At 35.4% G+C, this 13,551-nt stretch overlaps 1 protein-coding gene across 1 annotated transcript in view; it reads left to right on the top strand.

Moving 5' to 3' along the window:
- Positions 1 to 13,551, top strand: part of KPNA3 (karyopherin subunit alpha 3) — a 75,872-nt gene that overhangs the window by 28,259 nt on the left and 34,062 nt on the right. The gene's annotated exons all lie outside the window — the stretch shown is intronic.

Raw genomic sequence — 13,551 nt, 5'->3', positions numbered from 1 at the left:
CTCATCCTGTTTTAAGCTTTTTAGTCCTTCAAATATGCTGATTAACTTAAGCTATTCACTTGGTTCGTTTGGTTATTTGTTCCTTCTTCTGTCGTTGTACTATCTTCTGTATTTAATTTATATAATTAAAATTTCTTGCTTGTCAGTACATCTTTTTTAATAACCCACTTTGTTTGCCTTAGAGGCCTCTTATTTCTTCTTTTTATTCCTATATAACATTATTCCTTTCCAATGACTAGAATTAGTTCCTAGAAATCCTTATAGAAGGATCAAAAATGAAATTAACCAAAGAAATCTCAAGAAATTTCCTTACTTCATATTTCAGAATTCCCTGAGTAAGCAGCAGAATGTGAACAGTTCCTGAAACAAAGCCTAAACTTCAGACAAAACTTAATTGATTTTGATATGATTCTATAGAGGTGTGGAGAGCCCTTTAAGAGAAGAATCCTTTATTCTTTATGGTCAGAGTGTCTGTCTCTACTTCTAGTCTTGCTATCTCTATAGCTCCATTAAGGAGTAAATCAGCGTTGTGGTTAATGGCATTGAGATTCATTCTTGTTAAAAGAAAAAAGCTAGTTTCCAGAGTTTTATAGATGAGCTCTATTTGTATTAGATTGTAACCACACTATACCCCACTGCTAATACTCCCAAATCTCTCTCTCAGCCCATCCCTAAATGCCTAGCCAAATTCTGGACTGATAGTTCATACTCATTAAATGCTAATTTTCAAGAATTAAATTGATTATAATATCTTAAAATGTTCTGTATGTTTAAATCATTTATTGAATTTTTAAGAAGAAAATACTGTAGATACAGAGCAGTGCTACTCAAAAGTCCTAATCTGTAACACGTTAGGGAGCTTGTGTCAAAATACTAAACCAGGGACTGTTTCCTTTACCAAAAAAATCTTTCTGCCTAAATCAGTAAATAAAGTAGCTAAACAATGTGTGTAGTTTCACAGTTGATTTCTGGCACAAGCTCCATATTTTGTAGCAGACCTGTAGCAGAGCTCGAGATCTTAGCCAGTCCAGGACTGTACTTTGGGTAACTGATACTGCTCTGTCAGATTAAGGATGAAATCTGGTTATTAATATGTACTATTTTTACTGCCCTCAAATTCTTTTTGTCTAAACATTTTTGTCTTTATCTCCTTGATATTTTATCCCTATTTAATTAGGTACTTATGCCTCAACACTTACAGAGGTCTGTACTTCTGTTTTATATCATGTTGTACACAGAGCTAAAGTCACATAGCTGATAAATGGGGGAGCGGAGCTCTTAACCATTATGCTGTCATGCCCCTCACTATAAATGTTTGTTCAGTGAATAATGCCTCATGAGTTGAAAATCCATCCAAAGCCTTTCATTGGCATTTTTAATTTTGGCACATTATATTAAACTTGATATAATCTTTTCTTGGTGATTTATCAATTAGGTATCCCGTAGGATTTTATTGTCACTAGATCTGGGGTGGGGCATTTTAAGTTCTTACATAATGAAAACCACCACCAAAATGCCCTACTTTGACTACTCAGATACAGTACAGTTGTTTTAATTGTTTGACCTTTTAATAAAGTAATTTTTTAAAACCTAAATTCCCAATAGTAACAAGATAATAAAGAAAATTTATATTATTGTATCAGTTGATACAGAAAAAGCATTTGACAAAATCCAACACTCATGACTGATGAAACTCTAGATAAATTGCAGATAAAACTTGTTCAACTTTTTTTATTATTTTCTTATTTTTTAGTAGTTTATTGTCAAATTGGTTTCCATATAACACCCAGTGCTCTTCCCCACAAATTCCCTCCTCCATCACCACCACCTTCCTTTCCCCTCCCCCTCCCCCTTCAACCCTCAGTTCATTTTCAGTATTCAATAGTCTCTCAGGTTTTGCGTCCCTCTCTCCCCCCAACTGTCTTTCCCCCTTCCCCTCTCCCTGGCCCTCCATTAGGTTTCTCCTGTTCTCCTGTTAGACCTATGAGTGCAAACATATGGTATCTGTCGTTCTCTGCCTGACTTATTTCGCTTAGCATGACACCCTCATAATCCATCCACTTTCCTACAAATGGCCAGATTTCATTCTTTCTCATTGCCATGTAATACTCAAGAAGATGTTGTATATATATACAATGGAGTTCAACTTTTTAAAAAATGTATATTTCTTTTATTTATTTTATATTTTTGAGAGAGAGAGCACGAGCTGGGGAGGAGCAGAGAGAGAGGGAGACACAGAATCTGAAGCAGGCTCCAGGCTCTGAGCTGTCAGAAAAGAGCCCAACACAGGGCTTGAACTCATAAACCATGAGATCATGACCTGAGTCGAAGTTGGAGGCTTAACTGAGACACCCAGCCACCGTGACACTTGCTCAGTTTGATAAGAAGCATCTGCAAAAAATCTACAGCTAACTTCATACTTAATGGTGAAAAGACTGAATGGTTTCCCCCTAAGATCTGAGAACAAAGCAGGATGTCTATTCCTACTGCTCTTATTAATATAGACTCTACTAAAAACCTCCTAGAGTTAATAATTGAGTTCAGCAAGGTCACAGAAACAAGATTAACACATAAAAATCTATTGCTTATATATGCTAACAATGAACATACAGAAATAAAAATTAAAAGCACAATACCATTTATAGCCACTCTGAAAAAAATAAAATACTTTGTTATACATTAACAAAACATGTACAGGATATGAATATTATAAAATGCTGATGAAAGAAATCAAATAAGACTTAAGGAAGTGGAGAGACGTGTATTGTGGTCATGAATTGGAAGATTCATCATAGTAAAGATGTCTATCTCAGATTGATCTTTTGGTTTAATGCATTTTTTATGAAAATTCCACCAAAGGATTTTGTGGACACAGACCAGCTTATTCTAAAATGTATATCGAAAGGCACAGGGTCTAGAAGACCTAAAACAATCCTGACAAAGAATAGAATAGGAGCAATTGCTCTATCTACCATTAAGGCTTATGGACACATTTATCAATGGAACAGAAGATAAAACTCAGAAATAAATCCACACAAAACACTTAAGTCACCTTTGGCAGGTGCAAAACCAGTTCGATGGAGGAAGAATTTCCTTTTTAGCAAAGGGCACTAGAATAATTGGAAATTCACAGGCAAAAATAAATAAATAACCTCAACCTAATTGTCAACACCTATACAGAAACACAAAATGGAACCCAGATTTAAATGTAAAACATAAAACTATAAATGGAGGAAAAATTTCAGGATCCAGAGCCAGGCAAAGAGTTCTTATAGTTGACCACGAAAAGTGTAAACCATAAAAAGAATGTTGGAGCTTAACAAATTAAAAAATTTTATTCTGTGAAAACGCATGAGAATGAAAATACAAGCTAGAGACAAGAAGAAAACCACATATCCAATACAAGGCTAGTATCTGGCATATATAATGAACTTTTAAAGGTTAATAGTAAAAAAAAAAAAAGAATCTAATTAGAAAGTGGGCAAAGATGAGAAGAGACATTTCACTGAAGGGTATATACAGATGGTACTTATGATGATGATGATTATTAATATATCATTAGTCATTAGAGAGCTATGGATTAAAACCAACTAAACATCCACCAGAATGGCTAAAATAAAAAATAAGGACAACATGAAATGCTAGTGATGATGCAGAGAAATTGGTTAAGTCATATGTTGCTGAGGAGAGTGTGGAATGGTATAATCACTCTGGAAAACGTAGCTACTATATAACTACCAATTATACTCCTACTCATTTATTCCAGAGATATGAAAACTGGTGTTTATACGAAACCTGTACAGAATGTTTGTAACAGGTTTTATTTTGTAATACCAAAACCTGGGAACAACCCAGATGTCTTTAAAGGGTAATTGGTTAAACTTTAGTGTGGCTTTGCCATGCAATGCCACTCAGCAATTAAAAGGAACAAACTATTAATAGAAACAACAACTTATACAAATATTTAGGGAATTATGCTGAGCAAAAGAAAGCCCATCACAAAAAGGTTATATACTGTGTGATTCCGTTTATAGAACATTTTTGAAATGATAAGATTTTAGAAATGAAGGACAGATTAGTGGTTGCCAAGAATTAGATACAGGGAGAGGGAGGTTGTTTGCTTATAAAAGGGCAATAGGAGAGCATCTTCTGTTTTTGGAACTGTTCAGTATTTTCACTAAAATGGTGGCTGTATGAACCTGTACAGGTGATAAAATTGTGTAGAATTAATACACATAACATTCATACAGTGAATACAAGTAAGACAGGAAATCCAAATAAGATCAGGAGATTATATCAGTATCAATGTCTTGGTTGTGATATTATATTATAGTTCTGCAAAATGTTGAGAACCTGAGCTAGGGATTTCTGCATCATTTCTTATAACTGCATTTAAATTTACAGTTATCTCAATCAAGACTTCAATTAATAAAATGCTGAATTAGTTTTCTTTTTGAGTTTTTATTTTAATTCCAGTTAGTTAACATACAGTTAACTTTCAGGTGTAAGTACACCTTTCTGTTGGACAACTGTACAACTTTCAGTGATTCAGCACTTCCATACAACTGAGTGCTCATCACAAGTACACTCCTTAATCCCCATCACCTATTTAACCCCTCCACCTCCCCACCTCCCCTGTGGTACCCATCAGTTTGTTCTCTATAATTAAGAGTCTGTTTCGTAGATTGTCTCTCTTGCTGTTTCTCGCTCTCTCTTTTTTCTCTTTGCTCATTTGTTTTATATTGTAAATTGCACATATTAGTGAAATCATATGGTGTTTGTCTTTCTCTGAGTTATTCCGTTTAGCGTAATAGTCTCTGGCTCCATCCATGTCATTGTTAATGGGAAGACTTCATTCTTTTTTAGGGCTAAATTATATATATATACTGTATCTTCTTTATCCATTCATCAATCAATGGACACTTGGGCTACTTCCATATCTTGTCTATAGTAAATAATGCTGTGATAAATGTAGAGTTCCATGTGTCCCTTTGAATTAGTGTTTTTGTATTCTTTGGGTAAATACCCAGTAGTTTGATGCTGGATATAGGGTAGGTCTGTTTTCAGTTTCTTGAGGAAACTCCATACTGTTTTTCTGAGTGGCTGCACCAGTTCTCATTCCCACTAACAGTGCACAAGTGTTCCTTTTTCTCCACATCCTTACCAACACTTGTTCTCTCTTGTGTTTCTGATTTTAGTCATTCCAACAAGATGAGGTGATATTATAGTTTTGATTTGCGTTTTCCTGATGATAAATGATGAGGAGCACCTTTTCATGTGTCTGTTGACCATATGTATGTCTCTGGGAAAATGTCTGTTCATGTCTTCTATGCATTTTTCAAAAAGTATTTTATTTATTTTTGAGATAGAGAAAGAGAGAGAGAGGAAGGGAGTGAGCAAGAGCATGAGCAGGGGGCGGTCAGAGAGGGAGATACAGAATCTGAAGACAGGCTCCAGGCTCTGAGCTAGCTGCCAGCACAGAGCCTAACGCAGGGCTTGAACCCACGAACCATGAGATCATGACCTGAGCTGAAGCCGGATGCTCAACAGACTGAGCCACCCAGGTGCCCCATTCTATGCATATTTTAATTGGATTATTTATCTTGGGGGTGTTGAGTTTTATAAATTCTTTGTATATTTTAGATATGTCATTTGCAAATATCTTCTCCCATTCTGTATGTAGGTTGCCTTTTAGTCTTGATGATTGTTTTCTTCACTGTGTAGAAGCTTTTCTTTTGATGTAGGCCCAATAGATTTTTTTTTTTTGCTTTTGTTTCCCTTGTCTCAGGAGACATATGTAGAAGAAAGTTGTCATAGCTGATGTCAAAGAGATTATTGTCTCTGTTCTCTTTTAGGATTTTCATGGTTTCAGGTCTCACATTTAGGTCTTTAACCTATTTTGAGTTTATTTATTATAAAAAGTGATCCAGTTTCTTTTGCATGTTGCTGTCCAAGTTTCCCAGCACCATTTGTTGAAGAGACTCCTGTTCCCATTGGGTAGTCTTTCCTGCCTTATCAAAGATTAATTGACCATATAGTTTATTGGGTTTATTATATAGTTATTTATGGGTTTATTACTGGGTTTTCTATTCTCTTCTGTTGTCCTATACATCTCTTTTTGTGCTAGTATCATAATAACTTGATGACTTACCGCATTGTAGTATAACTTGAAGTCTGGAATTGTGATGCCTCCAGCTTTGCTTTGCTTTTCAAGATTGTTTTAACTATTTGGGGTCTTTTGTGGTTCCATACAAATTTTAGAATTATTTGTTCTAGTTGTGTGAAAAATGCTATTGGGCTTTTTTTTATGTTTATTTATTTTTGAGAGAGAGACAGCACTAGCGGGGAAGGGGCAGAGAGAGAGAAGTGCGCGCGCGCGCGCACACACACACACACACACACACACACACACACACACTCGGAAGCAGGCTCCAGGCTCTGAACTGTCAACATGGAGCCCAACGTGGGGCTCGAACCCACACAAAAAGTGTGATATCATAACCTGAGCTGAAGTCGGACGCTTAACTGACTGAGACACTCAGGTGCCCCCCCCCCTTTTTTTTTAATGTTTACTGTTGATATGGGTTGCATTAAATAATATCTATTGCTTTGGGTAGTATAGACATTTTAACCATATTTGTTCTTACAGTTCATGAGCATGGAATGTCTTTCCATTTCTTTGTATTGCCTTCAGTTTCTTTCATCAGTGTTTTATAGTTTTCAGAGTACAAGTGTTTCACCTCTTCAGTTAGGTGTATTCCTAGGTATCATATTATTTTGGGTGCAGTTGTAAATGAGAGTGTTTTCTTACTTTCTCTTTCTGCTGCTTCATTGTTTGTACATAGAAATGCAACAGATTTCTGTGTATTGATTATGTATCCTGCCACTTTAATGAGTCCTTTATTAGTTCTAACAGTTTTCTTGTAGAATCTTTCAGATTTCCTGTACAGAGTATCTTTCTTCTGTAAAGAGGGAGAGTTTCACTTCTTCCTCACTGATTTGGATGCCTTGTATTTCTTTTTGTTGTCAGATTGCTGTGCCTAGGACTTGGAGTACTATGTTGAATAAAAGTGGGGAGAGTGGACACATCCTTGTCTTGTTTCTGACCTTAGGGGGAAAGCTCTTAGTTTTTTCCTATTAAGGATGATGTTAGCTGTAGGTTTTCCATAGATGGACTTTACTATGTTCCCTCTAAACCTCCTTTGTTGAAAGTTTTTGTCATGAATGGATGTTGTACTTTGTCAAATGCTTTTCCCATGTCTGTTGAAATGATCATATGTAAAACCTTGAATTAGTAAAGGAGAATCCAAAAGAAAGCAACAGTTGTTTGATAAGATTAGTTAAACGATCCTTCAGGAAAAATAATTTCTGTTTTGTTGTCAGAGATTTACATAATTGATAAGCCAGTAGTGTTTTGGTTTAAAAAAATTAATCAAAGTACAGTACACTGAGGAGAGTGGCCAAAATGTAAATATAGCATACATAACTTGTGGGTGAATAGCCATATGTCTAATATAGCAGTAGTATCATTTCATAAATGTTAATATTGAGGAAAATGTCTTACCTTGTAAGCATGTTTTTCCTACTTCTAAAAAAAGAAAAAGAAAAAAAAAGCAAGTAGTAGAATATACCTAAGATAGCTCTGTAGCTACAACCTGGGTTCAAATGTTAACTGATACTTTCTAGGTATATAGTTTAATTTATCCAGGTTCTCTATATCTCCATTTACTGCTCTGTGAAATAAAAGAAGTTTTATTTTTAATTTTACTAGAACTAAAGCAAGATAAGAATTTAACACAATAAACGTATTACTGGCTAAAAACAAATTTAATTATATCACATTCAAAATGGGGCTGATAAATATTTTATTTGGTAACATGTTTAAGAAGTGATTGCTGGAGCTGCCTAGGTGTCTCAGTTGGTTAAGTGTCTGACTTCAGCTCAGGTCATGATGTCACGATTTGCGAGTTTGAATCCCACATTGGGCTCTGTACTGACAGTGTGGAGCTTGCTTGGGAGTCTCTCTTTGAAAATAAATAAATAAACTTAAAAAAAAGAAGTGATTGCTGACTTATTCCACAAGTTTAAGTATAGAATGTTCAGCTACTTTTTCAAGATGAAGAAAGACATTTGGGGATGAAAAATAACTTTATATAGAGATCAATATATAGAATTTGTTAACTCAAAAAATATTAGGTTGAGTCTTAAGAAATTCACTATAATTAACCTTTTTAACATACAAAGTGGACATTACATTGTGGTTTTACCATAATAGTCAGAAAACAGAAAGTCTAAATAGGTTTATGTAGTTTGGTAATAGATTAATAATAGATTTTTAAAGGAGCTTTCGAAATGGATCGTGTGTGTGTGTGTGTGTGTGTGTGAGAGAGAGAGAGAGAGAGAGAGAGAGAGAGAGAACATAAAGTAGGTGTTGAAACTCAAGTAGGTGTTGAAACTAGTTCCCAGATCGTCTGAGCTCCCCTCACACTTGATGAAAGAGTTGCCTTTTATGGATGCTGAAATTATTGTAGTACAGTGTCTAGGAGGGTAAAAATCTCTAGATTGTCAAGTAAAGGGTACAGTTTACCTGGTTTTGATGAAGCTCCCTTTCATGATTAATTAAATCATCAGAAACCTGCCCAGGGATTATCTTTTCTTGGCTTATACATATTTTTTATTAAGAGTAATGTATGGTTTTTATGCCTTAGGATATTTTGGCTTATTTAGGATGCATTCATTTCAAATGTAGGATTCATTACTTAATTTTTGATAAAAGAAACAATTTACTAAGCAGCTACAGTAACTTTAAATACAAATGAACTTGCACTTGCCTTTGAAAACCTTCGTGGCTGGTGTGAGGGAGACAGGAGGGTTTGTTTAGGACGACTTTCATCATCACTAACGGAATCACTCTATCTGTTGGCTCAGTGGAATGTTTTTCTTTCTGTGCATCTATTACAAGGAACCTATCCAATGACACTTGCTTTTGCCTCCTTTTGAGGATTTTGTGGAAATGTGACATTGCATTGTCGTTAAACAGATTCATTGCTTGCGCTGCTTTATATAGCCTTATTCGGGTGGTGCTTTTCTACAAAATTTTGCACTGTTTCCCACATTTTACACATCTCTCTCATTTCATTTGAAGGGAGAGTTTCCTCCCCCTTTTCTCTTCCTCCTCTGCAGACAAGATGCAGACATAGACTTCTTAGAAAATCTTGCAGTTTTGGCCACTTGCATACCTCATTTGTACTTCTTGATTTCTTTTGTAACTTCCGCTGTAATCATCTCTTTCTTACTGCCTTTCTTTTCAACCTTTTTCTGCATGGGGCTCTTATATATGTCTGCACGGATGTTGACTACAGTATGGTATTAAACTCTTGTCATACACTGCATTTAATGTAACTGGCAATAAGGCAGCAGGAAGAAGGATCTATATCTGCAGGCAGCCTGACCTCAAATGAAGCAAAGCATTCCTAAGCTTACTCTTGTATGGAAAAGGAAAGGACTGTCCATAGGTGCTTCGAAGTAACAAAAAATACACTAGTGCCAGTTATAAGCACCTTCCCACATTCTGAAAAATTACTGATTTCTGCCAAACACTGCATCCTGAGACCAAGCATCCGAGCATGGGAGATGATCTCCCCACAATCCTGCACTGAGAGAGAGAGGAGCCATTGGCTCAATTGTGATCATGTGACATTTGGCATCACTTACTACTCATTTATCAAAATAAAATTTATTAGAAATATTTGCTTGTCTTGTGGAATACTAGCAGAACAAGTTATTCACAATCTAGGGTTGTGCAAATATATATAAAGCAAAACTTGACAAAATTATAAAGCAGAATTTGTTAAAGTCATAATCATTGTGGTAGATTTTCTTGTCAACAATAAACACACCAATTAATAGGGGAATGAAAAGTTAAATAACTTAATTTGCAAGTGTTATCTAAAACACATGTATAAGACCCCTTGAAAAATGGCTTTTTTTGATAGTATAAAGGTATAATTTCCAAACCGTGCACTGAGGTAACATGGGGCTCCAGAGGGACATTTGGAATATTTTCAGTTTTTAAGAGAAACACAGCAACATTTAACATCTTTTAGATATCACATAACTATTAGGGATTGAGGTAGTTTACAATTTAAACATTAGATCTCACTGCATTTGTTTAATCACATATTTTGTTTAAGAGCAAAATAAAAATTTTTTCTTTCAATTTGTATGCTTCCCATCCCCCACAATCTCTAGCCCCACAACCCCCTGCCAATGACTGTTAAGCTGTTTGGACCTAACTACTTGAAAAGGAAATTTAGGGGCACCTGGGTAGCTCAGTTGGTTAAGTGTTCAACTCTTGGTTTTGACTTAGGTCATGATCTCAGGGTTTGTGAGTTTGAGCCCTATGTTGGGCTCTGCACATACAGCTACAGAGCCTGCTTGAGATTCTCTGTCTCCCTTTCTCTCTGCCCTTCCCCTGCTGTCTATCTTAAAAATAATAAACAAACATTAAAAAAAAAAAAGAAAAATTAGGTATTTCCTTTGGCCTACCCTGTGGACTGAGAAACTTTAGGAAAATCTGGTATAAAGCAAATGTCAGTTAATTTCAGAGTGACGTACAGACTATATTCTCTGATCACACTACAGTTAAATTAGAAATCCGTGAATAAGATAGTTAAAAAACTTCATATTGTAAAAAAAAAAAAAAAAAAAGAAAGAAAGAAAGAAAGCACTTTTCACCTTGACCATCACAGAAATCCTGGTGGCTGTTAGGATTACTTAGAAATGAAGAATAGGAAAAATAATTACATATCAGACCCTGTAGAATACAGTTAAAAAGATACTTCTCAAGAGAAATTTATGGTAAGTAGAGATATAGAACAAATAAAAATAGGAATTTAAAAGACATATTAAGGTATATGTGGCATAGGTTTTAAAATACAGAACATCACTTAGCTTTTGCTGCATAATAAACCAATCTAAAACCAAGTAACTTAAAACAATAGCCATTTTATACAGCTAGTAATTCCGTGGGTTGGCAGAGTGGTTCCTCTAGCCTGGGCCAGTTCAGCTGATATCTGCTGGGCTGCCTCCTTCACTGCTGGTGGGCTGGCTGGTGATTAGATGATCTAAGGATAGCCTCACAGAAGTTTCTGGCTATTGGGTGAGACCTTGGTTGTCTTCTGCATAGCCTCATCTTGTAACAGCTTAGCACAGTGTTGTTCACCTAGTGGTTTTAGATTTAGAGCAGCAAGAGAGGACATTCTCAGATGTGTGAGCAGTTTTCAAGTACATTTGACTAATGTCCCATTACCATAGCAAGTCACATGACCACACCTGGAATTGGTGCAGGCCCAAACTATCCAGAGGCATTGAAAGGGGAATTACAGCCAGTTTTGCCAACAATCTACCACAATTTGATCATGAGTAATTTTTGCCAGTAGATTTGAAAACTTAGCTGAAATGAACACCTTCCTAGTGGAAAAAAAATTTACCCAGCTAACTCAAGAAGAAATGAAAACCTGAAGAGTTCTAAAAATAAAGAAATTATATCAGTAACTAAAAATGTTTAACCTCTTCCAAACCCTTGAAAAAGAAAAGATAATCTTATAGATGGAACTCCAGCAGTCAAAGAACAGATAATTTCTCATTAAATGATTTCAGAGAAGGTAAGGAGGAAACACTACCTAACTCATTCTGTGAGGCTAGCAAAATCATGAGATTGAGAATGTGACCAGGACAGCATGAGAAAAGGTGCTTATAAGCCAGTTTCATTTATGAACATAGGTTTAAAAATTCTAAATAAAATATTAGTAAATTAAATCCAGTAAAGAATATCTCTAAGAATTTCAGGAGGGGCACCTAGGTGGCTCAATCGGTTAAGCATCTGACTTCATCTCAGGTCATGATCTCACAATTTCATGAGTTCCAGCCCCACTTCTGGTTCTGTGCTGATAGCTCAGAGCCTGGAACCTGCTTTGGATCAGTGTCTCCCTTTTTCTGTCCCTCCCCTGTTCATACTGTGTGTGTGTGTGTGTGTGTGTGTGTGTGTGTGTGTGTGTGTGTGAAAAATAAACATTAATTTTATAATTAAAAAAGTTTCAAGAAAGGTTTATCACAGGTCTTGCAAACTTGTAAGTTTTATATTGCAGGTTTTTAGGTTTAACATTAGAAGGTCAATTAATTTACCACAATTACAGGTGAAAGGAAAATTATGTATCAATATCAGTAGATGCAAAAGAAGCACAATTTAATAAAATGAAACACGTCTTTGTGGGTGAAAAGGTAAAAGAAAAAATCTTAGCAAATTAGGAATAGAAATGAGCTTCCTTACCTCCATTCCAAACAACAAAAAAACCCCACAATATCACATGTCACCAAAAACATGCTATCTCCAGGATTAGGCATTGTTGATTTAAGAGGCTTTAGTTGTATTTATGCTTTGTATTGCTTTTATGCCTGAAATACCTGCAGTAGTTGGAGCAATGGAGAGAGTACCATTCCTGAAAGCACTTTGGAAGCTTCATTATTTGGATCAGAAAATAATTAGAGGAAAAAAGAGAATAAAAATAGATGGGATGAACTTTAGTGAAACTTTTAAATAAATTCCAAAAGATATTAAAATTGCCATGTAAAAGATTTTAAAATTAACCATGTTACAAATCACCAGGTACAATGCATAGATTCTTTTAAGTTTTGAAACAATTTCAAACTTACAGTTTGCAAATTTGCAGTAGTACAAAAAACACTGTGCACTCTTCACTCAACACCTAGTTTCTATATTTGGCTTATTCATTCTCTCTCTCTCTCTCTCTCTCTCTCTCTCTCTCTCTCTCTCTCTTTCTGATTTGCACACATATACATACACTTTTCCTTAAACCAGGAAAGTTGCAGGCATAATGCCCCGTTACCCTTATTATGTCAGTTCATATTTCATAAAAATGTACTCTTTTCTATGTAACCACATTGCATTTGTCAAATTAACACAGATCAACATATATTGATTCATAGCTCTGACTCATATATTGCTAGTTCCTAATAATGTCCTTTATAAATCTAAGATCCAATCCAGGATTAGACATTGCACTTGTCCTGTTTCTCTAATCTCATCCAATCTGGGAGTTCTTCAGTCTATCTTTCATGACACATTTTTGAAAAGTACAGACTAGTTTATATAGAATGGCAGATTTAGGTTTGTCTCATTTTCTTCAGGTGGTGGTGATTTTGGTCAGGAATATCATAGAAGTGATATTTTCTCAGTGCATCAGACTAGAAGCACGCAATGAGGATACGTACTTGGTGGAGAGCCACTTGAGACTATAAAATATCTGTGCATGGATTTTAATATTTGTGAGGTGCAGTAATTTAAAAATAATGTAGAACTGATTGAGTAGTTGCTAAAGAAATATGCTGTGATATAAGTGGAAGTTGCTAGTTAATCTAATGATTAGCATATATAAGCCTCAGTTTGTTTAAAATGCTTGCTTTTACATTGGACAAAAGTTGATGTTATACAGATAATCCAGAAAGCTTCAGATATACATATAATTCCAG

This window comes from Suricata suricatta, chromosome 4, assembly GCF_006229205.1.
Source record: "Suricata suricatta isolate VVHF042 chromosome 4, meerkat_22Aug2017_6uvM2_HiC, whole genome shotgun sequence".
Taxonomy (NCBI): Eukaryota; Metazoa; Chordata; class Mammalia; order Carnivora; family Herpestidae; genus Suricata; species Suricata suricatta.
This window is presented reverse-complemented; position numbering and strand designations above follow the sequence as displayed.